Source organism: Pungitius pungitius, unplaced genomic scaffold (assembly GCF_949316345.1).
Source record: "Pungitius pungitius unplaced genomic scaffold, fPunPun2.1 scaffold_26, whole genome shotgun sequence".
In the NCBI taxonomy this organism is placed as follows: Eukaryota; Metazoa; Chordata; class Actinopteri; order Perciformes; family Gasterosteidae; genus Pungitius; species Pungitius pungitius.
The window spans coordinates 526,156-552,181 of NW_026909893.1; the positions used below are offsets into that span (position 1 = coordinate 526,156).

General features: G+C 44.6%; 28 non-coding genes across 28 annotated transcripts; 14 read left to right on the forward strand and 14 right to left on the reverse strand.

Moving 5' to 3' along the window:
• Positions 1–298: 298 nt before the first annotated feature.
• LOC134120181 (5S ribosomal RNA) lies at positions 299–417 on the reverse strand. Its single transcript, XR_009951730.1, has one exon. It is a non-coding gene; the product is annotated as a 5S ribosomal RNA (ribosomal RNA).
• Positions 418–756: 339 nt separating this feature from the next.
• Positions 757–875, reverse strand: LOC134120183 (5S ribosomal RNA). Its single transcript, XR_009951732.1, has one exon. It is a non-coding gene; the product is annotated as a 5S ribosomal RNA (ribosomal RNA).
• A 395-nt stretch (positions 876–1,270) lies between these two features.
• LOC134120295 (5S ribosomal RNA) lies at positions 1,271–1,389 on the reverse strand. The gene has a single exon (XR_009951843.1). It is a non-coding gene; the product is annotated as a 5S ribosomal RNA (ribosomal RNA).
• Positions 1,390–1,728: 339 nt separating this feature from the next.
• On the reverse strand, positions 1,729–1,847 carry LOC134120184 (5S ribosomal RNA). The gene has a single exon (XR_009951733.1). It is a non-coding gene; the product is annotated as a 5S ribosomal RNA (ribosomal RNA).
• Positions 1,848–2,186: 339 nt separating this feature from the next.
• Positions 2,187–2,305, reverse strand: LOC134120185 (5S ribosomal RNA). Its single transcript, XR_009951734.1, has one exon. It is a non-coding gene; the product is annotated as a 5S ribosomal RNA (ribosomal RNA).
• A 395-nt stretch (positions 2,306–2,700) lies between these two features.
• On the reverse strand, positions 2,701–2,819 carry LOC134120186 (5S ribosomal RNA). Its single transcript, XR_009951735.1, has one exon. It is a non-coding gene; the product is annotated as a 5S ribosomal RNA (ribosomal RNA).
• A 344-nt stretch (positions 2,820–3,163) lies between these two features.
• On the reverse strand, positions 3,164–3,282 carry LOC134120187 (5S ribosomal RNA). Its single transcript, XR_009951736.1, has one exon. It is a non-coding gene; the product is annotated as a 5S ribosomal RNA (ribosomal RNA).
• A 339-nt stretch (positions 3,283–3,621) lies between these two features.
• LOC134120189 (5S ribosomal RNA) lies at positions 3,622–3,740 on the reverse strand. Its single transcript, XR_009951738.1, has one exon. It is a non-coding gene; the product is annotated as a 5S ribosomal RNA (ribosomal RNA).
• A 339-nt stretch (positions 3,741–4,079) lies between these two features.
• On the reverse strand, positions 4,080–4,198 carry LOC134120268 (5S ribosomal RNA). Its single transcript, XR_009951816.1, has one exon. It is a non-coding gene; the product is annotated as a 5S ribosomal RNA (ribosomal RNA).
• Positions 4,199–4,593: 395 nt separating this feature from the next.
• On the reverse strand, positions 4,594–4,712 carry LOC134120269 (5S ribosomal RNA). The gene has a single exon (XR_009951817.1). It is a non-coding gene; the product is annotated as a 5S ribosomal RNA (ribosomal RNA).
• A 395-nt stretch (positions 4,713–5,107) lies between these two features.
• LOC134120262 (5S ribosomal RNA) lies at positions 5,108–5,226 on the reverse strand. The gene has a single exon (XR_009951810.1). It is a non-coding gene; the product is annotated as a 5S ribosomal RNA (ribosomal RNA).
• Positions 5,227–5,570: 344 nt separating this feature from the next.
• LOC134120190 (5S ribosomal RNA) lies at positions 5,571–5,689 on the reverse strand. The gene has a single exon (XR_009951739.1). It is a non-coding gene; the product is annotated as a 5S ribosomal RNA (ribosomal RNA).
• Positions 5,690–6,084: 395 nt separating this feature from the next.
• On the reverse strand, positions 6,085–6,203 carry LOC134120263 (5S ribosomal RNA). Its single transcript, XR_009951811.1, has one exon. It is a non-coding gene; the product is annotated as a 5S ribosomal RNA (ribosomal RNA).
• A 1,213-nt stretch (positions 6,204–7,416) lies between these two features.
• LOC134120320 (5S ribosomal RNA) lies at positions 7,417–7,535 on the reverse strand. The gene has a single exon (XR_009951868.1). It is a non-coding gene; the product is annotated as a 5S ribosomal RNA (ribosomal RNA).
• Positions 7,536–11,786: 4,251 nt separating this feature from the next.
• On the forward strand, positions 11,787–12,002 carry LOC134120372 (small nucleolar RNA U3). Its single transcript, XR_009951914.1, has one exon. It is a non-coding gene; the product is annotated as a small nucleolar RNA U3 (small nucleolar RNA).
• A 653-nt stretch (positions 12,003–12,655) lies between these two features.
• Positions 12,656–12,871, forward strand: LOC134120346 (small nucleolar RNA U3). Its single transcript, XR_009951888.1, has one exon. It is a non-coding gene; the product is annotated as a small nucleolar RNA U3 (small nucleolar RNA).
• A 654-nt stretch (positions 12,872–13,525) lies between these two features.
• Positions 13,526–13,741, forward strand: LOC134120345 (small nucleolar RNA U3). Its single transcript, XR_009951887.1, has one exon. It is a non-coding gene; the product is annotated as a small nucleolar RNA U3 (small nucleolar RNA).
• A 655-nt stretch (positions 13,742–14,396) lies between these two features.
• Positions 14,397–14,612, forward strand: LOC134120348 (small nucleolar RNA U3). Its single transcript, XR_009951890.1, has one exon. It is a non-coding gene; the product is annotated as a small nucleolar RNA U3 (small nucleolar RNA).
• A 655-nt stretch (positions 14,613–15,267) lies between these two features.
• LOC134120353 (small nucleolar RNA U3) lies at positions 15,268–15,483 on the forward strand. Its single transcript, XR_009951895.1, has one exon. It is a non-coding gene; the product is annotated as a small nucleolar RNA U3 (small nucleolar RNA).
• Positions 15,484–16,138: 655 nt separating this feature from the next.
• Positions 16,139–16,354, forward strand: LOC134120367 (small nucleolar RNA U3). The gene has a single exon (XR_009951909.1). It is a non-coding gene; the product is annotated as a small nucleolar RNA U3 (small nucleolar RNA).
• Positions 16,355–17,904: 1,550 nt separating this feature from the next.
• On the forward strand, positions 17,905–18,120 carry LOC134120354 (small nucleolar RNA U3). Its single transcript, XR_009951896.1, has one exon. It is a non-coding gene; the product is annotated as a small nucleolar RNA U3 (small nucleolar RNA).
• Positions 18,121–18,775: 655 nt separating this feature from the next.
• Positions 18,776–18,991, forward strand: LOC134120368 (small nucleolar RNA U3). The gene has a single exon (XR_009951910.1). It is a non-coding gene; the product is annotated as a small nucleolar RNA U3 (small nucleolar RNA).
• A 654-nt stretch (positions 18,992–19,645) lies between these two features.
• On the forward strand, positions 19,646–19,861 carry LOC134120328 (small nucleolar RNA U3). The gene has a single exon (XR_009951870.1). It is a non-coding gene; the product is annotated as a small nucleolar RNA U3 (small nucleolar RNA).
• A 1,550-nt stretch (positions 19,862–21,411) lies between these two features.
• Positions 21,412–21,627, forward strand: LOC134120355 (small nucleolar RNA U3). The gene has a single exon (XR_009951897.1). It is a non-coding gene; the product is annotated as a small nucleolar RNA U3 (small nucleolar RNA).
• Positions 21,628–22,281: 654 nt separating this feature from the next.
• Positions 22,282–22,497, forward strand: LOC134120329 (small nucleolar RNA U3). Its single transcript, XR_009951871.1, has one exon. It is a non-coding gene; the product is annotated as a small nucleolar RNA U3 (small nucleolar RNA).
• A 1,550-nt stretch (positions 22,498–24,047) lies between these two features.
• LOC134120356 (small nucleolar RNA U3) lies at positions 24,048–24,263 on the forward strand. Its single transcript, XR_009951898.1, has one exon. It is a non-coding gene; the product is annotated as a small nucleolar RNA U3 (small nucleolar RNA).
• Positions 24,264–24,918: 655 nt separating this feature from the next.
• Positions 24,919–25,134, forward strand: LOC134120338 (small nucleolar RNA U3). Its single transcript, XR_009951880.1, has one exon. It is a non-coding gene; the product is annotated as a small nucleolar RNA U3 (small nucleolar RNA).
• Positions 25,135–25,789: 655 nt separating this feature from the next.
• LOC134120357 (small nucleolar RNA U3) lies at positions 25,790–26,005 on the forward strand. Its single transcript, XR_009951899.1, has one exon. It is a non-coding gene; the product is annotated as a small nucleolar RNA U3 (small nucleolar RNA).
• Positions 26,006–26,026: the final 21 nt, after the last annotated feature.

Here is a 26,026-nt window from a genome sequence, read left to right on the forward strand (position 1 = left end):
GATAAGAATTAAGAAGGAATGCTGTTTTAAACGCAGAAAGGCTTAACCCGACAATTTACGGGGTAAATCCTTCCTACTTCCGGGTTAGGCCCCGCCCATTTTCGGGGTAGGCCCCGCCCAGTCCGAGTACGGATACGGATACAGATAATTCATATGGTTCAACAGATACAGATACAGATTATGCTGTACTCGCTCATCTCAACTAAACATGCATCTCTTCAACAATGTGATATTCTTTTTGTAATTTGTAGGTGTACAATCTGCGGCGCTCGGCGGCTTTCGGAGAGAGAAGTGAAAAAGCTTACGGCACCTGGGATTCCCAGGCGGTCTTCCATCCAGGTACTAACCAGGCCCTGCTCTGCTTAGCTTCCGAGATCAGACGAGATCGGGCGGAACCAGAGAGGTATGGCCGTAAGCTGCTTTTTATCTTTTTCCTAATCCTTTATAATGCGTCAATGAATTATGACACGCCTGCCGTTGGCATCTTTGTGTGGGTTAAATAAGGGTATGCAAAGAAGGCTGTGACATCCCATGCCGAAAATTGGATGGACTAGAGAAGACCCGCCCAGGGGTCCCAGCCAATCGGTGAATGGCCATTGCAGTCCCCGCCACCTCAAATGGCCTGACGATGGTATGGACGTAAGCCACCTTTCATCTTCTTCCTATTGCATCTCTTCTACAATGTGACATTTTTTTTACAATTGTGTAGGTGTACAATCTACGGCGCTGGGCGGCTTTCAGAGAGAGAAGTGAAAAAGCTTACGGCACCTGGGATTCCCAGGCGGTCTTCCATCCAGGTACTAACCAGGCCCTGCTCTGCTTAGCTTCCGAGATCAGACGAGATCGGGCGGAACCAGAGAGGTATGGCCGTAAGCTGCTTTTCATCTTTTTCCTAATCCTTTAAAACGTGTCAAAGATAATCAGAAGTTTCTTTTTCTAAAATTGAAGCAGTTCTTAGCATTGGCAAGAGAGGTTCCTAAAGCCTGAAGGTAACTTTACTTTTCTTCACTGGCAATTCTAACATGTTGGGTTAGCACCTGTATTTCAACGGCTAAATTACAAACAATAGTATGCCAATCGTAAATGTTGATCAACACTAATTTAGCAAACATGAAACGGAATCATTTTGGATATTATTGTCTAATTTCCTTTCATATCCAACGTTAAAACAACACTAAACATGCATCTCTTCAACAATGTGATATTCTTTTTGTAATTTGTAGGTGTACAATCTGCGGCGCTCGGCGGCTTTCGGAGAGAGAAGTGAAAAAGCTTACGGCACCTTGGATTCCCAGGCGGTCTTCCATCCAGGTACTAACCAGGCCCTGCTCTGCTTAGCTTCCGAGATCAGACGAGATCGGGCGGAACCAGAGAGGTATGGCCGTAAGCTGCTTTTTATCTTTTTCCTAATCCTTTATAATGCGTCAATGAATTATGACACGCCTGCCGTTGGCATCTTTGTGTGGGTTAAATAAGGGTATGCAAAGAAGGCTGTGACATCCCATGCCGAAAATTGGATGGACTAGAGAAGACCCGCCCAGGGGTCCCAGCCAATCGGTGAATGGCCATTGCAGTCCCCGCCACCTCAAATGGCCTGACGATGGTATGGACGTAAGCCACCTTTCATCTTCTTCCTATTGCATCTCTTCTACAATGTGACATTTTTTTTACAATTGTGTAGGTGTACAATCTACGGCGCTGGGCGGCTTTCAGAGAGAGAAGTGAAAAAGCTTACGGCACCTGGGATTCCCAGGCGGTCTTCCATCCAGGTACTAACCAGGCCCTGCTCTGCTTAGCTTCCGAGATCAGACGAGATCGGGCGGAACCAGAGAGGTATGGCCGTAAGCTGCTTTTTATCTTTTTCCTAATCCTTTATAATGCGTCAATGAATTATGACACGCCTGCCGTTGGCATCTTTGTGTGGGTTAAATAAGGGTATGCAAAGAAGGCTGTGACATCCCATGCCGAAAATTGGATGGACTAGAGAAGACCCGCCCAGGGGTCCCAGCCAATCGGTGAATGGCCATTGCAGTCCCCGCCACCTCAAATGGCCTGACGATGGTATGGACGTAAGCCACCTTTCATCTTCTTCCTAATGCATCTCTTCTACAATGTGACATTTTTTTTACAATTGTGTAGGTGTACAATCTACGGCGCTGGGCGGCTTTCAGAGAGAGAAGTGAAAAAGCTTACGGCACCTGGGATTCCCAGGCGGTCTTCCATCCAGGTACTAACCAGGCCCTGCTCTGCTTAGCTTCCGAGATCAGACGAGATCGGGCGGAACCAGAGAGGTATGGCCGTAAGCTGCTTTTCATCTTTTTCCTAATCCTTTAAAACGTGTCAAAGATAATCAGAAGTTTCTTTTTCTAAAATTGAAGCAGTTCTTAGCATTGGCAAGAGAGGTTCCTAAAGCCTGAAGGTAACTTTACTTTTCTTCACTGGCAATTCTAACATGTTGGGTTAGCACCTGTATTTCAACGGCTAAATTACAAACAATAGTATGCCAATCGTAAATGTTGATCAACACTAATTTAGCAATCATGAAACGGAATCATTTTGGATAATATTGTCTAATTTCCTTTCATATCCAACGTTAAAACAACACTAAACATGCATCTCTTCAACAATGTGATATTCTTTTTGTAATTTGTAGGTGTACAATCTGCGGCGCTCGGCGGCTTTCGGAGAGAGAAGTGAAAAAGCTTACGGCACCTGGGATTCCCAGGCGGTCTTCCATCCAGGTACTAACCAGGCCCTGCTCTGCTTAGCTTCCGAGATCAGACGAGATCGGGCGGAACCAGAGAGGTATGGCCGTAAGCTGCTTTTCATCTTTTTCCTAATCCTTTAAAACGTGTCAAAGTTAATCAGAAGTTTCTTTTTCTAAAATTGAAGCAGTTCTTAGCATTGGCAAGAGAGGTTCCTAAAGCCTGAAGGTAACTTTACTTTTCTTCACTGGCAATTCTAACATGTTGGGTTAGCACCTGTATTTCAACGGCTAAATTACAAAAAATAGTATGCCAATCGTAAATGTTGATCAACACTAATTTAGCAATCATGAAACGGAATCATTTTGGATAATATTGTCTAATTTCCTTTCATATCCAACGTTAAAACAGGTGTACAATCTGCGGCGCTCGGCGGCTTTCGGAGAGAGAAGTGAAAAAGCTTACGGCACCTGGGATTCCCAGGCGGTCTTCCATCCAGGTACTAACCAGGCCCTGCTCTGCTTAGCTTCCGAGATCAGACGAGATCGGGCGGAACCAGAGAGGTATGGCCGTAAGCTGCTTTTTATCTTTTTCCTAATCCTTTATAATGCGTCAAAGAATTATGACACGCCTGCCGTTGGCATCTTTGTGTGGGTTAAATAAGGGTATGCAAAGAAGGCTGTGACATCCCATGGCGAAAATTGGATGGACTAGAGAAGACCCGCCCAGGGGTCCCAGCCAATCGGTGAATGGCCATTGCAGTCCCCGCCACCTCAAATGGCCTGACGATGGTATGGACGTAAGCCACCTTTCATCTTCTTCCTATTGCATCTCTTCTACAATGTGAATTTTTTTTTACAATTGTGTAGGTGTACAATCTACGGCGCTGGGCGGCTTTCAGAGAGAGAAGTGAAAAAGCTTACGGCACCTGGGATTCCCAGGCGGTCTTCCATCCAGGTACTAACCAGGCCCTGCTCTGCTTAGCTTCCGAGATCAGACGAGATCGGGCGGAACCAGAGAGGTATGGCCGTAAGCTGCTTTTTATCTTTTTCCTAATCCTTTATAATGCGTCAATGAATTATGACACGCCTGCCGCTGGCATCTTTGTGTGGGTTAAATAAGGGTATGCAAAGAAGGCTGTGACATCCCATGGCGAAAATTGGATGGACTAGAGAAGACCCGCCCAGGGGTCCCAGCCAATCGGTGAATGGCCATTGCAGTCCCCGCCACCTCAAATGGCCTGACGATGGTATGGACGTAAGCCACCTTTCATCTTCTTCCTATTGCATCTCTTCTACAATGTGAAATTTTTTTTACAATTGTGTAGGTGTACAATCTACGGCGCTGGGCGGCTTTCAGAGAGAGAAGTGAAAAAGCTTACGGCACCTGGGATTCCCAGGCGGTCTTCCATCCAGGTACTAACCAGGCCCTGCTCTGCTTAGCTTCCGAGATCAGACGAGATCGGGCGGAACCAGAGAGGTATGGCCGTGAGCTGCATTTCATCTTTTTCCTAATCCTTTAAAACGTGTCAAAGTTAATCAGAAGTTTCTTTTTCTAAAATTGAAGCAGTTCTTAGCATTGGCAAGAGAGGTTCCTAAAGCCTGAAGGTAACTTTACTTTTCTTCACTGGCAATTCTAACATGTTGGGTTAGCACCTGTATTTCAACGGCTAAATTACAAACAATAGTATGCCAATCGTAAATGTTGATCAACACTAATTTAGCAATCATGAAACGGAATCATTTTGGATAATATTGTCTAATTTCCTTTCATATCCAACGTTAAAACAACACTAAACATGCATCTCTTCAACAATGTGATATTCTTTTTGTAATTTGTAGGTGTACAATCTGCGGCGCTCGGCGGCTTTCGGAGAGAGAAGTGAAAAAGCTTACGGCACCTGGGATTCCCAGGCGGTCTTCCATCCAGGTACTAACCAGGCCCTGCTCTGCTTAGCTTCCGAGATCAGACGAGATCGGGCGGAACCAGAGAGGTATGGCCGTGAGCTGCATTTCATCTTTTTCCTAATCCTTTAAAACGTGTCAAAGTTAATCAGAAGTTTCTTTTTCTAAAATTGAAGCAGTTCTTAGCATTGGCAAGAGAGGTTCCTAAAGCCTGAAGGTAACTTTACTTTTCTTCACTGGCAATTCTAACATGTTGGGTTAGCACCTGTATTTCAACGGCTAAATTACAAACAATAGTATGCCAATCGTAAATGTTGATCAACACTAATTTAGCAATCATGAAACGGAATCATTTTGGATAATATTGTCTAATTTCCTTTCATATCCAACGTTAAAACAACACTAAACATGCATCTCTTCAACAATGTGATATTCTTTTTGTAATTTGTAGGTGTACAATCTGCGGCGCTCGGCGGCTTTCGGAGAGAGAAGTGAAAAAGCTTACGGCACCTGGGATTCCCAGGCGGTCTTCCATCCAGGTACTAACCAGGCCCTGCTCTGCTTAGCTTCCGAGATCAGACGAGATCGGGCGGAACCAGAGAGGTATGGCCGTAACCTGCATTTCATCTTTTTCCTAATCCTTTAAAACGTGTCAAAGTTAATCAGAAGTTTCTTTTTCTAAAATTGAAGCAGTTCTTAGCATTGGCAAGAGAGGTTCCTAAAGCCTGAAGGTAACTTTACTTTTCTTCACTGGCAATTCTAACATGTTGGGTTAGCACCTGTATTTCAACGGCTAAATTACAAACAATAGTATGCCAATCGTAAATGTTGATCAACACTAATTTAGCAATCATGAAACGGAATGATTTTGGATAATATTGTCTAATTTCCTTTCATATCCAACGTTAAAACAGGTGTACAATCTGCGGCGCTCGGCGGCTTTCGGAGAGAGAAGTGAAAAAGCTTACGGCACCTGGGATTCCCAGGCGGTCTTCCATCCAGGTACTAACCAGGCCCTGCTCTGCTTAGCTTCCGAGATCAGACGAGATCGGGCGGAACCAGAGAGGTATGGCCGTAAGCTGCTTTTTATCTTTTTCCTAATCCTTTAAAACGTGTCAAAGATAATCAGAAGTTTCTTTTTCTAAAATTGAAGCAGTTCTTAGCATTGGCAAGAGAGGTTCCTAAAACGTGAAGGTAACTTTACTTTTCTTCACTGGCAATTCTAACATGTTTGGTTAGCACCTGTATTTCAACGGCTAAATTACAAACAATAGTAGGCCAATCGTAAATGTTGATCAACACTAATTTAGCAATCATGAAACGGAATCATTTTGGATAATATTGTCTAATTTCCTTTCATATCCAACGTTAAAACAACACTAAACATGCATCTCTTCAACAATGTGATATTCTTTTTGTAATTTGTAGGTGTACAATCTGCGGCGCTCGGCGGCTTTCGGAGAGATAAGTGAAAAAGCTTACGGCACCTGGGATTCCCAGGCGGTCTTCCATCCAGGTACTAACCAGGCCCTGCTCTGCTTAGCTTCCGAGATCAGACGAGATCGGGCGGAACCAGAGAGGTATGGCCGTAACCTGCATTTCATCTTTTTCCTAATCCTTTAAAACGTGTCAAAGTTAATCAGAAGTTTCTTTTTCTAAAATTGAAGCAGTTCTTAGCATTGGCAAGAGAGGTTCCTAAAGCCTGAAGGTAACTTTACTTTTCTTCACTGGCAATTCTAACATGTTGGGTTAGCACCTGTATTTCAAGGGCTAAATTACAAACAAAAGTATGCCAATTGTTAAATGTTGATCAACACTAATTTAGCAACCATGAAACGGAATCATTTTTGATGATATTGTCTAAGTTCCTTATATATCCAACGTTAAAACAACACTAAACATTAGAGATGAGCCGGATACTCGGCTTAAACGAGTATCCGGTACGGATAAAGCACTTTTGCAGAGTACGAGTATTATACGAGTAATACGAGTCAATATCTGTGCTCGGATTGAATAAAATTCCTCATTGGGTAGCTGTCTGTGTCTGCGTTCTGTGATTGGCTGGTAGTCACAGCGCCCCTCCACTACACACATACTGTTTGTGTTGCTGCGTCCCGCTCGGCTCACTCACCAGGTTCACGGGTCTTTCCCGATAAATTTAAACGATTTCTTCGCCTTTATTTTTTTTTACTTCGGTTTGTTGTTCTTAACTAGTAGAGTTCAGGTAAACGTGGGGCTTGTTAAGACGTGGTGCTTAAGAATGCGACTCGCATTGCGTCTCTGCTCTAACCAGTTTTTTTTTTACTTCACGCACTGACCTCTCTCTCTCTGTCTGTTTGTCTCTCTCTCTCTCTCTCTCTCTCTCTCTCTAATCAGTTTTTTTTACCGTCTGCTGGCTCTCTTCACGCACTCAGTGTCTGACGTTGACTAGTTGTGTTGAATAACTAAATATTAATATTACAAATTAAGCCACACACACACTTCCTCTCTCTCTCTCATGATCATCAGTGATAAGAATTAAGAAGGAATGCTGTTTTAAACGCAGAAAGGCTTAACCCGACAATTTACGGGGTAAATCCTTCCTACTTCCGGGTTAGGCCCCGCCCATTTTCGGGGTAGGCCCCGCCCAGTCCGAGTACGGATACGGATACAGATAATTCATATGGTTCAACAGATACAGATACAGATTATGCTGTACTCGCTCATCTCAACTAAACATGCATCTCTTCAACAATGTGATATTCTTTTTGTAATTTGTAGGTGTACAATCTACGGCGCTGGGCGGCTTTCAGAGAGAGAAGTGAAAAAGCTTACGGCACCTGGGATTCGAAGGCGGTCTTCCATCCAGGTACTAACCAGGCCCTGCTCTGCTTAGCTTCCGAGATCAGACGAGATCGGGCGGAACCAGAGAGGTATGGCCGTGAGCTGCATTTCATCTTTTTCCTAATCCTTTAAAACGTGTCAAAGTTAATCAGAAGTTTCTTTTTCTAAAATTGAAGCAGTTACGGGGTAACACTTTACTTGAATGGGTGTTCATAAGGCTGACATAACATTGTCATAACCATGACATGACAGCTGTCATAAATATCAATGAATACTTATGACAGTTGTCGTTAAGTGTCATTCGGTTAAGTTAAGTTGTGTCACTTTTGATGCAAAGGTGACATTGTTTGAGATGTCCTTGTTAAGACCACTTGACATAAGCCAAGACAACAAAACCTGTCATAAACATGTCATAGCAGACCTCACTGTCAAACTTAAGAAAAACGTTTGGTTTCATATCTTAGAGCGACATTAAACCGTCCTATATCGATGGTTTTGACACTCGCTGTCACAAAACCATTACAACTGTGTCATAAATGTTGTCCCTTTCTTTAAGATGTCGTTAAGTGTAACTACACTGCCAAATGACTTTATAACAGTGTCACGACTGTTTTCTTTGAATTCAAGTAAAGTGGAACAATTAGATTCTTCAATTAATATGTCATTATATGTTATTACATAGTCAAACCAGTTTATAATTGTGTCATAACTGTTTTCTTTGAATTGAAGTAAAGTGGAACAATTTGAATGTTTCGTTAAAATGTCATTAAGTGTTATTACACTGTCAGATGATATAAATACCTTAACAAAAGCAACAAACAAGTCAAGAGGTAGTGTTTCCTTTATGTATTCCAACACAAAACATTTGGTTGTGATTTTTATCCAAAGTGACATTTTGTAACACACAAGCAAGTATCTGCTCAGGAGAGAACATATGAGTCTGACACGACATAGATGCATAAATACTAGCAGACATTGTAGAGAGTCAGATTTTATTTTTTACTTGTTTTTTCACATCATGGAAAAGTCTGCCCAACACACCATTGTAATGGCGTACACCCAACCAGTGGTGCCACACTATCATCTTAAGATGAAGCTTGAGTGATTCAGGAGTACGATTCCCTCTGTGGCGCCATACTTCCAGTTTGTAGCTTTGCCATGCACACTTAATATGCTGAGTATGAGCACCAGTCTCTCGGTCCACAAAGTTGTTTTTATGGCAGACGGAATAATGATCATACCCATACTGGGCAAGTTGCCCTTTGTAGGCACGCCATTCGTCACTGAGGATGGATGTTCTGGGTTTGACATGGCGTCTAATATGACCTATAAGTGTCTTCCTTCTGCGATCCCTGACGAGTCTCAGAATGGGTCTTCTGGAATTCCTGTCGACCTCCAACATCCCAAAGACCCACTGCCGTTCATGGCGCCAAGTGTTGCCAAATCGACCACGATGGTACTAAAAGTAAATGAGAAAACACAATATTTAATAAGGTTTGGACTGTATTACATCTTAACGTGTGTCCTTCCCACGTGCACTGACAGATAAAGTATAAAATATTACTCCTTATAAAATCTTGATCTAAAATTTGTACAGATGCATACAAATATATAGCCCACCTTTCGTTTGTGGGCAAATTTGCTCTCATCAATAACAACAAATCGATGACGACCACCAATCCTCATCGATCTTTTCCTCAGTCGCTTGACAGCAGCAATGCACACCTTCAAATGAGAAAATAAAATATCAGCATCTTGAGGTATGTGGGATGTGGAGTTCTCTGTGTGTGTCTTCTTGTATTTACTTTTTAGCTTGTAGAATAGATGTCCGCTTGTAGGACAGATGGCGTGACCGGATCGGTCCTTATAAGGCAGACAATGTGAATGGTGGAAGAGAGAGCACAGGAAAAATGAAGATAAAATATTATCTGAGATAACACACCTGCGACCGAAGGGAGAGCCAGTTTGAACCCATTTTCAGAGCAAGGCCGAAGGCTGCAGGAGAGAGTACCAGACACTCATTGTTCGGGGAAGGCATTTGTTACAGAAGGATGAACTGGGTTGAACCAACGTTCAAGGGCACCAGAGGGATTAAAACAGGTCAGTGTCAGAAGGCAGGCGGACTTTGGAAGGGATTTGCTTGCGATGCGTATTTCATTGTCTCCAGATATATCTGTGGAGAATTGCTCATGTACAACTTTTTCTCTTCTAAATAAATGTTAAACTTTTTAACTAATTTCCTGTAGTGGATTCTTCTCGTCAACCAACTCGGGTGGATAAGGAATATCCTAACAATTTTGGGGGCTCGTCCGGGATAGGAGTTTCCCTGCAGGGGGGAATTCGGTCCAAGAGCTTTCACCTGCTGAACACTGCGTACTCCCAGGCCGGCCTCAAAACAAGGTAAGCAGAAACCTGTTACATCTAATTCTGCATATTGATTAATCTAAAATAAGGAGTACGCTGTGGATTGGTGGTGAAGGAACCAAATTGATACATGAGCAATTCGCTAAAGTTAATATTAAGGAAACCGGTAAAAGTGCACAACAATAGTGCCGGCGAGTACTATTGGGTTTAGTAGGTACCGGCGAGTACCAAGGGATCTTCTATCCGACACAAACGAAAGGATCAGGGATCCTATTGGGTTTGGTGGGTACCGGCGAGTACCAAGGGATCAATGATCTGACACAAATAAAAGGATTTTGAATCCTAGTCTTTGGTTTGGCCACCCCATCAGTTCCTGACGAGGACTGAAGTCGCTAGGTGAGTGTCCTGGGGATTTGAGGACCCCCGAAAACTGGTCTTTGGTTTGGCAACCCCATCAGACCCTGACGAGGGCTGAAGTCGCTAGGTGAGTGTCCTGGGGATTTGAGGACCCCCGAAAACTGGTCTTTGGTTTGGCAACCCCATCAGACCCTGACGAGGGCTGAAGTAGCTAGGTTGGAGTCCTGGGGATTTGAGGACCCCCGAATCCCAGGGTTAGAGTCCCTAGGAGTAAAAGCTCCTTAAATCCTGGGCTGCAGTCTCTGAGGGTGCAGCTCGTGTGTCTGTGTGTGTGTGTGGGTGCAAGCAAGCAGGAGAGTGAAGAAAAAAAAAAAAAAAAAGAGGGGAAACTGAGAACATAGAGGTTAATATAAACTTTCGGTGTAATACATTGATGACCGAGAGGTTAACATAAACTTTCGGTGTAATACATTGATTCTCGGAAGGTTAAGATAAACTTCCGTTGTAATACATTGATTCTCGGAAGGTTAAGATAAACTTCCGTTATAATGCATTGATTTCGAAGGGTTAAAATAAACCTTCGTTACAATAAAAGAATTCTGAAAGTATAACATAAGTTCTCAGAACAAACGGGGAAGCTTGCTGGAGCTGCGGAGAACATTTACTGTGTCATACTGAGGTGACCAGCTGTCCGAGCGGGTTAAAGCGATATAACTGGGAACTGTTGTTGGAATGGAAGATGAATATGATCGGGAAACTGTTGACGGCGGCTGGGGGCCAGCGCCGGGGTATCGATGGAAAATAATAAACGACCAGCTGAGGCTGTTGTTGGTGGCGGTGGGTGGAGAAACCACCGGGAAAAAGAAGCATGAGGCTGTGGAGCGCACGGAACGCAGTGAGAAAGTTGTTAGAAAAGAAAGGCGTTAGTTTGGCAGACAGGCTGTCACTGGCGCAGATTTTGTGGGAGAACCGAGTGGTTATCAGACTACGTCAACAGACTTTTATATATAACCCCAAAAATTCGACTTGATTAGTTGATAGAATGGCTGAATTATCCGATATCTTTTACTGTGTTTCAGTTCAAAGGGGGATTTTGTGACACCTTTCCGCATTGACCCTTCGCAGGAAGCCCAATAGTCATCTCCCTCGAGCCTGGAAACCAGTTATCTGCTCACCCGGTTCACACCTCCCTCACATTGTTCTCTTGGAATTTGGTGTCCTAGCAATCCCTGAGCTTGTCCTTCAAGTCACGCTGATTACCCGAATATACCCCTGTCCCTGCAGTTGAAGCCTTTTTTCTTCTCATTGAGAAGACCTTTGAGTTCACTGGTGACCGTTGGCTTGTTGTTGGTGAAGTAGTGTACAGTCCAGATTGGAACGGTGGCATTTTTACAGAATCAAATGTTATTCCGTAAGGCATTCCGGAATGCTGTGGATAACCTCCCAAGAGGTCCACACTGCAGATAGCAGTCCATCAATCCAAGAAGTCCTGCATGGCTTCGTTTGCCTCTGTCCAGCGCCTCACAGTCTGCCTCAGCACCAAAGGAACATACTCTGGTGGTAACAAAAGGAGAACCATCGGTGATAGTTGTTTTTTTGAAAGTCAAATTCCGTTTTCACCCTCAAGCAAACTAAGACTATACTTTCAGGGATCATTTCTATGATTTCCGACTTGAGAAGTGTGTTTCAAAATGGTATGGCCTCGCTATCCACGATGATGAAATGTGATATTTCCCACTGGGCGTGAAGCGGGCACAGAGAAGTGAATCAGTTCACAAGCTTTCTGCCATTGATGACCGCTCTTTAATTCCTAGTGGAGTAAAGAGGTGGGAAATATGGACCGAGTGGTTATCAGACTGTCAACAGACTTTTATATATAACCCCAAAAATTCGACTTGATTAGTTGATAGAATGGCTGAATTATCCGATATATTTTACTGTGTTTCAGTTCAAAGGGGGATTTTGTGACACCTTTCCGCATTGACCCTTCGCAGGAAGCCCAATAGTCATCTCCCTCGAGCCTGGAAACCAGTTATCTGCTCACCCGGTTCACACCTCCCTCACATTGTTCTCTTGGAATTTGGTGTCCTAGCAATCCCTGAGCTTGTCCTTCAAGTCACGCTGATTACCCGAATATACCCCTGTCCCTGCAGTTGAAGCCTTTTTTCTTCTCATTGAGAAGACCTTTGAGTTCACTGGTGACCGTTGGCTTGTTGTTGGTGAAGTAGTGTACAGTCCAGATTGGAACGGTGGCATTTTCACAGAATCAAATGTTATTCCGTAAGGCATTCCGGAATGCTGTGGATAACCTCCCAAGAGGTCCACACTGCGGATAGCAGTCCATCAATCCAAGAAGTCCTACATGGCTTCGTTTGCCTCTGTCCAGCGCCTCACAGTCTGCCTCAGCACCAAAGGAACATACTCTGGTGGTAACAAAAGGAGAACCATCAGTGATAGTTGTTTTTTTGAAAGTCAAATTCCGTTTTCACCCTCAAGCAAACTAAGACTATACTTTCAGGGATCATTTCTATAGTTTCCGACTTGAGAAGTGTGTTTCAAAATGGTATGGCCTCGCTATCCACGATGATGAAATGTGATATTTCCCACTGGGCGTGAAGCGGGCACAGAGAAGTGAATCAGTTCACAAGCTTTCTGCCATTGATGACCGCTCTTTAATTCCTAGTGGAGTAAAGAGGTGGGAAATATGGACCGAGTGGTTATAAGACTATCTCAACAGACTTTTATATATAACCCCAATAATTCGACTTGATTAGTTGATAGAATGGCTGAATTATCCGATATATTTTACTGTGTTTCAGTTGAAGGGGGATTTTGTGACACCTTTCCGCATTGACCCTTGGCAGGAAGCCCAATAGTCATCTCCCTCGAGCCTGGAAACCAGTTATCTGCTCACCCGGTTCACACCTCCCTCACATTGTTCTCTTGGAATTTGGTGTCCTAGCAATCCCTGAGCTTGTCCTTCAAGTCACGCTGATTACCCGAATATACCCCTGTCCCTGCAGTTGAAGCCTTTTTTCTTCTCATTGAGAAGACCTTTGAGTTCACTGGTGACCGTTGGCTTGTTGTTGGTGAAGTAGTGTACAGTCCAGATTGGAACGGTGGCATTTTTACAGAATCAAATGTTATTCCGTAAGGCATTCCGGAATGCTGTGGATAACCTCCCAAGAGGTCCACACTGCGGATAGCAGTCCATCAATCCAAGAAGTCCTACATGGCTTCGTTTGCCTCTGTCCAGCGCCTCACAGTCTGCCTCAGCACCAAAGGAACATACTCTGGTGGTAACAAAAGGAGAACCATCGGTGATAGTTGTTTTTTTGAAAGTCAAATTCCGTTTTCACCCTCAAGCAAACTAAGACTATACTTTCAGGGATCATTTCTATAGTTTCCGACTTGAGAAGTGTGTTTCAAAATGGTATGGCCTCGCTATCCACGATGATGAAATGTGATATTTCCCACTGGGCGTGAAGCGGGCACAGAGAAGTGAATTAGTTCACAAGCTTTCTGCCATTGATGACCGCTCTTTAATTCCTAGTGGAGTAAAGAGGTGGGAAATATGGACCGAGTGGTCATCAGACTATGTCAACAGACTTTTATATATAACCCCGAAAATTCGACTTGATTAGTTGATAGAATGGCTGAATTATCCGATATATTTTACTGTGTTTCAGTTCAAAGGGGGATTTTGTGACACCTTTCCGCATTGACCCTTCGCAGGAAGCCCAATAGTCATCTCCCTCGAGCCTGGAAACCAGTTATCTGCTCACCCGGTTCACACCTCCCTCACATTGTTCTCTTGGAATTTGGTGTCCTAGCAATCCCTGAGCTTGTCCTTCAAGTCACGCTGATTACCCGAATATACCCCTGTCCCTGCAGTTGAAGCCTTTTTTCTTCTCATTGAGAAGACCTTTGAGTTCACTGGTGACCGTTGGCTTGTTGTTGGTGAAGTAGTGTACAGTCCAGATTGGAACGGTGGCATTTTCACAGAATCAAATGTTATTCCGTAAGGCATTCCGGAATGCTGTGGATAACCTCCCAAGAGGTCCACACTGCGGATAGCAGTCCATCAATCCAAGAAGTCCTGCATGGCTTCGTTTGCCTCTGTCCAGCGCCTCACAGTCTGCCTCAGCACCAAAGGAACATACTCTGGTGGTAACAAAAGGAGAACCATCGGTGATAGTTGTTTTTTTGAAAGTCAAATTCCCTTTTCACCCTCAAGCAAACTAAGACTATACTTTCAGGGATCATTTCTATAGTTTCCGACTTGAGAAGTGTGTTTCAAAATGGTATGGCCTCGCTATCCACGATGATGAAATGTGATATTTCCCACTGGGCGTGAAGCGGGCACAGAGAAGTGAATCAGTTCACAAGCTTTCTGCCATTGATGACCGCTCTTTAATTCCTAGTGGAGTAAAGAGGTGGGAAATATGGACCGAGTGGTTATCAGACTATCTCAACAGACTTTTATATATAACCCCAATAATTCGACTTGATTAGTTGATAGAATGGCTGAATTATCTGATATATTTTACTGTGTTTCAGTTCAAAGGGGGATTTTGTGACACCTTTCCGCATTGGCCCTTGGCAGGAAGCCCAATAGTCATCTCCCTCGAGCCTGGAAACCAGTTATCTGCTCACCCGGTTCACACCTCCCTCACATTGTTCTCTTGGAATTTGGTGTCCTAGCAATCCCTGAGCTTGTCCTTCAAGTCACGCTGATTACCCGAATATACCCCTGTCCCTGCAGTTGAAGCCTTTTTTCTTCTCATTGAGAAGACCTTTGAGTTCACTGGTGACCGTTGGCTTGTTGTTGGTGAAGTAGTGTACAGTCCAGATTGGAACGGTGGCATTTTCACAGAATCAAATTTTATTCCGTAAGGCATTCCGGAATGCTGTGGATAACCTCCCAAGAGGTCCACACTGCGGATAGCAGTCCATCAATCCAAGAAGTCCTGCATGGCTTCGTTTGCCTCTGTCCAGCGCCTCACAGTCTGCCTCAGCACCAAAGGAACATACTCTGGTGGTAACAAAAGGAGAACCATCGGTGATAGTTGTTTTTTTGAAAGTCAAATTCCCTTTTCACCCTCAAGCAAACTAAGACTATACTTTCAGGGATCATTTCTATAGTTTCTGACTTGAGAAGTGTGTTTCAAAATGGTTTGGCCTCACTATCCACGATGATGAAATGTGATATTTCCCACTGGGCGTGAAGCGGGCACAGAGAAGTGAATCAGTTCACAAGCTTTCTGCCATTGTTGACCGCTCTTTACTTCCTAGTGGAGTAAAGAGGTGGGAAATATGGACCGAGTGGTCATCAGACTATGTCAACAGACTTTTATATATAACCCCAAAAATTCGACTTGATTAGTTGATAGAATGGCTGAATTATCCGATATATTTTACTGTGTTTCAGTTCAAAGGGGGATTTTGTGACACCTTTCCGCATTGACCCTTGGCAGGAAGCCCAATAGTCATCTCCCTCGAGCCTGGAAACCAGTTATCTGCTCACCCGGTTCACACCTCCCTCACATTGTTCTCTTGGAATTTGGTGTCCTAGCAATCCCTGAGCTTGTCCTTCAAGTCACGCTGATTACCCGAATATACCCCTGTCCCTGCAGTTGAAGCCTTTTTTCTTCTCATTGAGAAGACCTTTGAGTTCACTGGTGACCGTTGGCTTGTTGTTGGTGAAGTAGTGTACAGTCCAGATTGGAACGGTGGCATTTTTACAGAATCAAATGTTATTCCGTAAGGCATTCCGGAATGCTGTGGATAACCTCCCAAGAGGTCCACACTGCGGATAGCAGTCCATCAATCCAAGAAGTCCTACATGGCTTCGTTTGCCTCTGTCCAGCGCCTCACAGTCTGCCTCAGCACCAAAGGAACATACTCTGGTGGTAACAAAAGGAGAACCATCGGTGATAGTTGTTTTTTTGAAAGTCAAATTCCGTTTTCACCCTCAAGCAAACTAAGACTATACTTTCAGGGATCATTTCTATAGTTTCCGACTTGAGAAGTGTGTTTCAAAATGGTATGGCCTCGCTATCCACGATGATGAAATGTGATATTTCCCACTGGGCGTGAAGCGGGCACAGAGAAGTGAATCAGTCCACAAGCTTTCTGCCATTGATGACCGCTCTTTAATTCCTAGTGGAGTAAAGAGGTGGGAAATATGGACCGAGTGGTTATCAGACTATGTCAACAGACTTTTTATATATAATCCCAAAAATTCGACTTGATAGCTCACCGGCCACTTTATTAGGTACCCCATGCTAGTAACGGGTTGGACCCTCTTTTGCCTTCAGAACTGCCTCAATTCTTCGTGGCATAGATTCAACAAGGTGCTGGAAGCATTCCTCAGGGAGTTTGGTCCATATTGACATGATGGCATCACACAGTTGCCGCAGATTTGTCGGCTGCACATCCATGATGCGAATCTCCCGTTCCACCACATCCCAAAGATGCTCTATTGGATTGAGATCTGGTGATTGTGGAGGCCATTTGAGTACAGCGAACTCATTGTCATGTTCAAGAAACCAGTCTGAGATGATTCCAGCTTTATGACATGGCGCTTTATCCTGCTGAAAGTAGCCATCAGAAGTTGGGTACATTGTGGTCATAAAGGGATGGACATGGTCAGCAACAATACTCAGGTAGGCTGTGGCGTTGCAACGATGCTCAATTGGTACCAAGGGGCCCAAAGAGTGCCAAGAAAATATTCCCCACACCATGACACCACCACCACCAGCCTGAACCGTTGATACAAGGCAGGATGGATCCATGCTTTCATGTTGTAGACGCCAAATTCTGACCCTACCATCCGAATGTCGCAGCAGAAATCGAGACTCATCAGACCAGGCAACGTTTTTCCAATCTTCTATTGTCCAATTTCGATGAGCTTGTGCAAATTGTAGCCTCAGTTTCCTGTTCTTAGCTGAAAGGAGTGGCACCCGGTGTGGTCTTCTGCTGCTGTAGCCCATCTGCCTCAAAGTTCGACGTACTGTGCGTTCAGAGATGCTCTTATGCCCACCTTGGTTGTAACGGGGGGTTATTTGAGTCACTGTTGCCCTTCTATCAGCTCGAACCAGTCTGGCCATTCTCCTCTGACCTCTGGCATCAACAAGGCATTTCCGCCCACAGAACTGCCGCTCACTGGATGTTTTTTCTTTTTCGGACCATTCTCTGTAAACCCTAGAGATGGTTGTGCAGGAAAATCCCAGTAGATTAGCAGTTTCTGAAATACTCAGACCAGCCCTTCTGGCACCAACAATCATGCCACGTTCAAAGTCACTCAAATCACCTTTCTTCCCCATACTGATGCTCGGTTTGAACTGCAGGAGATTGTCTTGACAATGTCTACATGCCTAAATGCACTGAGTTGCCGCCATGTGATTGGCTGCTTAGGAATTAAGTGTTAACGAGCAGTTGGACAGGTGTACCTAATAAAGTGGCGGGTGAGTATTTTACAGTCCAGATTGGAACGGTGGCATTTTTACAGAATCAAATGTTATTCCGTAAGGCATTCCGGAATGCTGTGGATAACCTCCCAAGAGGTCCACACTGCAGATAGCAGTCCATCAATCCAAGAAGTCCTGCATGGCTTCGTTTGCCTCTGTCCAGCGCCTCACAGTCTGCCTCAGCACCAAAGGAACATACTCTGGTGGTAACAAAAGGAGAACCATCGGTGATAGTTGTTTTTTTGAAAGTCAAATTCCGTTTTCACCCTTAAGCAAACTAAGACTATACTTTCAGGGATCATTTCTATAGTTTCCGACTTGAGAAGTGTGATTCAAAATGGTATGGCCTCGCTATCCACGATGATGAAATGTGATATTTCCCACTGGGCGTGAAGCGGGCACAGAGAAGTGAATCAGTTCACAAGCTTGCTGCCATTGATGACCGCTCTTTAATTCCTAGTGGAGTAAAGAGGTGGGAAATATGGACCGAGTGGTTATCAGACTATGTCAACCGACTTTTATATATAACCCCAAAAATTCAACTTGATTAGTTGATAGAATGGCTGAATTATCCGATATATTTTACTGTGTTTCAGTTCAAAGGGGGATTTTGTGACACCTTTCCGCATTGAACCTTCGCAGGAAGCCCAATAGTCATCTCCCTCGAGCCTGGAAACCAGTTATCTGCTCACCCGGTTCACACCTCCCTCACATTGTTCTCTTGGAATTTGGTGTCCTAGCAATCCCTGAGCTTGTCCCTCAAGTCACGCTGATTACCCGAATATACCCCTGTCCCTGCAGTTGAAGCCTTTTTTCTTCTCATTGAGAAGACCTTTGAGTTCACTGGTGACCGTTGGCTTGTTGTTGGTGAAGTAGTGTACAGTCCAGATTGGAACGGTGGCAGTTTCACAGAATCAAATGTTATTCCGTAAGGCATTCCGGAATGCTGTGGATAACCTCCCAAGAGGTCCACACTGCAGATAGCAGTCCATCAATCCAAGAAGTCCTGCATGGCTTCGTTTGCCTCTGTCCAGCGCCTCACAGTCTGCCTCAGCACCAAAGGAACATACTCTGGTGGTAACAAACGGAGAACCATCGGTGATAGTTGTTTTTTTGAAAGTCAAATTCCGTTTTCACCCTCAAGCAAACTAAGACTATACTTTCAGGGATCATTTCTATAGTTTCCGACTTGAGAAGTGTGATTCAAAATGGTATGGCCTCGCTATCCACGATGATGAAATGTGATATTTCGCACTGGGCGTGAAGCGGGCACAGAGAAGTGAATCAGTTCACAAGCTTGCTGCCATTGATGACCGCTCTTTAATTCCTAGTGGAGTAAAGAGGTGGGAAATATGGACCGAGTGGTTATCAGACTATGTCAACCGACTTTTATATATAACCCCAAAAATTCGACTTGATTAGTTGATAGAATGGCTGAATTATCCGATATATTTTACTGTGTTTCAGTTCAAAGGGGGATTTTGTGACACCTTTCCGCATTGACCCTTCGCAGGAAGCCCAATAGTCATCTCCCTCGAGCCTGGAAACCAGTTATCTGCTCACCCGGTTCACACCTCCCTCACATTGTTCTCTTGGAATTTGGTGTCCTAGCAATCCCTGAGCTTGTCCTTCAAGTCACGCTGATTACCCGAATATACCCCTGTCCCTGCAGTTGAAGCCTTTTTTCTTCTCATTGAGAAGACCTTTGAGTTCACTGGTGACCGTTGGCTTGTTGTTGGTGAAGTAGTGTACAGTCCAGATTTGAACGGTGGCATTTTTAGAGAATCAAATGTTATTCCGTAAGGCATTCCGGAATGCTGTGGATAACCTCCCAAGAGGTCCACACTGCAGATAGCAGTCCATCAATCCAAGAAGTCCTGCATGGCTTCGTTTGCCTCTGTCCAGCGCCTCACAGTCTGCCTCAGCACCAAAGGAACATACTCTGGTGGTAACAAAAGGAGAACCATCGGTGATAGTTGTTTTTTTAAAGTCAAATTCCGTTTTCACCCTCAAGCAAACTAAGACTATACTTTCAGGGATCATTTCTATAGTTTCCGACTTGAGAAGTGTGTTTCAAAATGGTATGGCCTCGCTATCCACGATGATGAAATGTGATATTTCCCACTGGGCGTGAAGCGGGCACAGAGAAGTGAATCAGTTCACAAGCTTTCTGCCATTGATGACCGCTCTTTACTTCCTAGTGGAGTAAAGAGGTGGGAAATATGGACCGAGTGGTTATCAGACTATGTCAACAGACTTTTTATATATAATCCCAAAAATTCGACTTGATAGCTCACCGGCCACTTTATTAGGTACCCCATGCTAGTAACGGGTTGGACCCTCTTTTGCCTTCAGAACTGCCTCAATTCTTCGTGGCATAGATTCAACAAGGTGCTGGAAGCATTCCTCAGGGAGTTTGGTCCATATTGACATGATGGCATCACACAGTTGCCGCAGATTTGTCGGCTGCACATCCATGATGCGAATCTCCCGTTCCACCACATCCCAAAGATGCTCTATTGGATTGAGATCTGGTGATTGTGGAGGCCATTTGAGTACAGCGAACTCATTGTCATGTTCAAGAAACCAGTCTGAGATGATTCCAGCTTTATGACATGGCGCTTTATCCTGCTGAAAGTAGCCATCAGAAGTTGGGTACATTGTGGTGATAAAGGGATGGACATGGTCAGCAACAATACTCAGGTAGGCTGTGGCGTTGCAACGATGCTCAATTGGTACCAAGGGGCCCAAAGAGTGCCAAGAAAATATTCCCCACACCATGACACCACCACCACCAGCCTGAACCGTTGATACAAGGCAGGATGGATCCATGCTTTCATGTTGTAGACGCCAAATTCTGACCCTACCATCCGAATGTCGCAGCAGAAATCGAGACTCATCAGACCAGGCAACGTTTTTCCAATCTTCTATTGTCCAATTTCGATGAGCTTGTGCAAATTGTAGCCTCAGTTTCCTGTTCTTAGCTGAAAGGAGTGGCACCCGGTGTGGTCTTCTGCTGCTGTAGCCCATCTGCCTCAAAGTTCGACGTACTGTGCGTTCAGAGATGCTCTTATGCCCACCTTGGTTGTAACGGGTGGTTATTTGAGTCACTGTTGCCCTTCTATCAGCTCGAACCAGTCTGGCCATTCTCCTCTGACCTCTGGCATCAACAAGGCATTTCCGCCCACAGAACTGCCGCTCACTGGATGTTTTTTCTTTTTCGGACCATTCTCTGTAAACCCTAGAGATGGTTGTGCGTGAAAATCCCAGTAGATTAGCAGTTTCTGAAATACTCAGACCAGCCCTTCTGGCACCAACAATCATGCCACGTTCAAAGTCACTCAAATCACCTTTCTTCCCCATACTGATGCTCGGTTTGAACTGCAGGAGATTGTCTTGACAATGTCTACATGCCTAAATGCACTGAGTTGCCGCCATGTGATTGGCTGCTTAGGAATTAAGTGTTAACGAGCAGTTGGACAGGTGTACCTAATAAAGTGGCGGGTGAGTATTTTACAGTCCAGATTGGAACGGTGGCATTTTTACAGAATCAAATGTTATTCCGTAAGGCATTCCGGAATGCTGTGGATAACCTCCCAAGAGGTCCACACTGCAGATAGCAGTCCATCAATCCAAGAAGTCCTGCATGGCTTCGTTTGCCTCTGTCCAGCGCCTCACAGTCTGCCTCAGCACCAAAGGAACATACTCTGGTGGTAACAAAAGGAGAACCATCGGTGATAGTTGTTTTTTTGAAAGTCAAATTCCGTTTTCACCCTTAAGCAAACTAAGACTATACTTTCAGGGATCATTTCTATAGTTTCCGACTTGAGAAGTGTGATTCAAAATGGTATGGCCTCGCTATCCACGATGATGAAATGTGATATTTCCCACTGGGCGTGAAGCGGGCACAGAGAAGTGAATCAGTTCACAAGCTTGCTGCCATTGATGACCGCTCTTTAATTCCTAGTGGAGTAAAGAGGTGGGAAATATGGACCGAGTGGTTATCAGACTATGTCAACCGACTTTTATATATAACCCCAAAAATTCGACTTGATTAGTTGATAGAATGGCTGAATTATCCGATATATTTTACTGTGTTTCAGTTCAAAGGGGGATTTTGTGACACCTTTCCGCATTGACCCTTCGCAGGAAGCCCAATAGTCATCTCCCTCGAGCCTGGAAACCAGTTATCTGCTCACCCGGTTCACACCTCCCTCACATTGTTCTCTTGGAATTTGGTGTCCTAGCAATCCCTGAGCTTGTCCTTCAAGTCACGCTGATTACCCGAATATACCCCTGTCCCTGCAGTTGAAGCCTTTTTTCTTCTCATTGAGAAGACCTTTGAGTTCACTGGTGACCGTTGGCTTGTTGTTGGTGAAGTAGTGTACAGTCCAGATTTGAACGGTGGCATTTTTAGAGAATCAAATGTTATTCCGTAAGGCATTCCGGAATGCTGTGGATAACCTCCCAAGAGGTCCACACTGCAGATAGCAGTCCATCAATCCAAGAAGTCCTGCATGGCTTCGTTTGCCTCTGTCCAGCGCCTCACAGTCTGCCTCAGCACCAAAGGAACATACTCTGGTGGTAACAAAAGGAGAACCATCGGTGATAGTTGTTTTTTTAAAGTCAAATTCCGTTTTCACCCTCAAGCAAACTAAGACTATACTTTCAGGGATCATTTCTATAGTTTCCGACTTGAGAAGTGTGTTTCAAAATGGTATGGCCTCGCTATCCACGATGATGAAATGTGATATTTCCCACTGGGCGTGAAGCGGGCACAGAGAAGTGAATCAGTTCACAAGCTTTCTGCCATTGATGACCGCTCTTTACTTCCTAGTGGAGTAAAGAGGTGGGAAATATGGACCGAGTGGTTATCAGACTATGTCAACAGACTTTTTATATATAATCCCAAAAATTCGACTTGATAGCTCACCGGCCACTTTATTAGGTACCCCATGCTAGTAACGGGTTGGACCCTCTTTTGCCTTCAGAACTGCCTCAATTCTTCGTGGCATAGATTCAACAAGGTGCTGGAAGCATTCCTCAGGGAGTTTGGTCCATATTGACATGATGGCATCACACAGTTGCCGCAGATTTGTCGGCTGCACATCCATGATGCGAATCTCCCGTTCCACCACATCCCAAAGATGCTCTATTGGATTGAGATCTGGTGATTGTGGAGGCCATTTGAGTACAGCGAACTCATTGTCATGTTCAAGAAACCAGTCTGAGATGATTCCAGCTTTATGACATGGCGCTTTATCCTGCTGAAAGTAGCCATCAGAAGTTGGGTACATTGTGGTGATAAAGGGATGGACATGGTCAGCAACAATACTCAGGTAGGCTGTGGCGTTGCAACGATGCTCAATTGGTACCAAGGGGCCCAAAGAGTGCCAAGAAAATATTCCCCACACCATGACACCACCACCACCAGCCTGAACCGTTGATACAAGGCAGGATGGATCCATGCTTTCATGTTGTAGACGCCAAATTCTGACCCTACCATCCGAATGTCGCAGCAGAAATCGAGACTCATCAGACCAGGCAACGTTTTTCCAATCTTCTATTGTCCAATTTCGATGAGCTTGTGCAAATTGTAGCCTCAGTTTCCTGTTCTTAGCTGAAAGGAGTGGCACCCGGTGTGGTCTTCTGCTGCTGTAGCCCATCTGCCTCAAAGTTCGACGTACTGTGCGTTCAGAGATGCTCTTATGCCCACCTTGGTTGTAACGGGTGGTTATTTGAGTCACTGTTGCCCTTCTATCAGCTCGAACCAGTCTGGCCATTCTCCTCTGACCTCTGGCATCAACAAGGCATTTCCGCCCACAGAACTGCCGCTCACTGGATGTTTTTTCTTTTTCGGACCATTCTCTGTAAACCCTAGAGATGGTTGTGCGTGAAAATCCCAGTAGATTAGCAGTTTCTGAAATACTCAGACCAGCCCTTCTGGCACCAACAATCATGCCACGTTCAAAGTCACTCAAATCACCTTTCTTCCCCATACTGATGCTCGGTTTGAACTGCAGGAGATTGTCTTGACAATGTCTACATGCCTAAATGCACTGAGTTGCCGCCATGTGATTGGCTGCTTAGGAATTAAGTGTTAACGAGCAGTTGGACAGGTGTACCTAATAAAGTGGCGGGTGAGTATTTTACAGTCCAGATTGGAACGGTGGCATTTTTACAGAATCAAATGTTATTCCGTAAGGCATTCCGGAATGCTGTGGATAACCTCCCAAGAGGTCCACACTGCAGATAGCAGTCCATCAATCCAAGAAGTCCTGCATGGCTTCGTTTGCCTCTGTCCAGCGCCTCACAGTCTGCCTCAGCACCAAAGGAACATACTCTGGTGGTAACAAAAGGAGAACCATCGGTGATAGTTGTTTTTTTGAAAGTCAAATTCCGTTTTCACCCTTAAGCAAACTAAGACTATACTTTCAGGGATCATTTCTATAGTTTCCGACTTGAGAAGTGTGATTCAAAATGGTATGGCCTCGCTATCCACGATGATGAAATGTGATATTTCCCACTGGGCGTGAAGCGGGCACAGAGAAGTGAATCAGTTCACAAGCTTGCTGCCATTGATGACCGCTCTTTAATTCCTAGTGGAGTAAAGAGGTGGGAAATATGGACCGAGTGGTTATCAGACTATGTCAACCGACTTTTATATATAACCCCAAAAATTCGACTTGATTAGTTGATAGAATGGCTGAATTATCCGATATATTTTACTGTGTTTCAGTTCAAAGGGGGATTTTGTGACACCTTTCCGCATTGACCCTTCGCAGGAAGCCCAATAGTCATCTCCCTCGAGCCTGGAAACCAGTTATCTGCTCACCCGGTTCACACCTCCCTCACATTGTTCTCTTGGAATTTGGTGTCCTAGCAATCCCTGAGCTTGTCCTTCAAGTCACGCTGATTACCCGAATATACCCCTGTCCCTGCAGTTGAAGCCTTTTTTCTTCTCATTGAGAAGACCTTTGAGTTCACTGGTGACCGTTGGCTTGTTGTTGGTGAAGTAGTGTACAGTCCAGATTGGAACGGTGGCAGTTTCACAGAATCAAATGTTATTCCGTAAGGCATTCCGGAATGCTGTGGATAACCTCCCAAGAGGTCCACACTGCAGATAGCAGTCCATCAATCCAAGAAGTCCTGCATGGCTTCGTTTGCCTCTGTCCAGCGCCTCACAGTCTGCCTCAGCACCAAAGGAACATACTCTGGTGGTAACAAAAGGAGAACCATCGGTGATAGTTGTTTTTTTTAAAGTCAAATTCCGTTTTCACCCTCAAGCAAACTAAGACTATACTTTCAGGGATCATTTCTATAGTTTCCGACTTGAGAAGTGTGTTTCAAAATAGTATGGCCTCGCTATCCACGATGATGAAATGTGATATTTCCCACTGGGCGTGAAGCGGGCACAGAGAAGTGAATCAGTTCACAAGCTTTCTGCCATTGATGACTGCTCTTTACTTCCTAGTGGAGTAAAGAGGTGGGAAATATGGACCGAGTGGTTATCAGAATATGTCAATAGACTTTTATATATAACCCCAAAAATTTGATTTGATTAGTTGATAGAATGGCTGAATTATCAGATATAATTTACTTTGTTTCAGTTCAAAGGGGGATTTTGTGACACCTTTCCGCATTGACCCTTCGCAGGAAGCCCAATAGTCATCTCCCTCGAGCCTGGAAACCAGTTATCTGCTCACCCGGTTCACACCTCCCTCACATTGTTCTCTTGGAATTTGGTGTCCTAGCAATCCCTGAGCTTGTCCTTCAAGTCACGCTGATTACCCGAATATACCCCTGTCCCTGCAGTTGAAGCCTTTTTTCTTCTCATTGAGAAGACCTTTGAGTTCACTGGTGACCGTTGGCTTGTTGTTGGTGAAGTAGTGTACAGTCCAGATTGGAACGGTGGCAGTTTCACAGAATCAAATGTTATTCCGTAAGGCATTCCGGAATGCTGTGGATAACCTCCCAAGAGGTCCACACTGCAGATAGCAGTCCATCAATCCAAGAAGTCCTGCATGGCTTCGTTTGCCTCTGTCCAGCGCCTCACAGTCTGCCTCAGCACCAAAGGAACATACTCTGGTGGTAACAAACGGAGAACCATCGGTGATAGTTGTTTTTTTGAAAGTCAAATTCCGTTTTCACCCTCAAGCAAACTAAGACTATACTTTCAGGGATCATTTCTATAGTTTCCGACTTGAGAAGTGTGATTCAAAATGGTATGGCCTCGCTATCCACGATGATGAAATGTGATATTTCCCACTGGGCGTGAAGCGGGCACAGAGAAGTGAATCAGTTCACAAGCTTGCTGCCATTGATGACCGCTCTTTAATTCCTAGTGGAGTAAAGAGGTGGGAAATATGGACCGAGTGGTTATCAGACTATGTCAACCGAC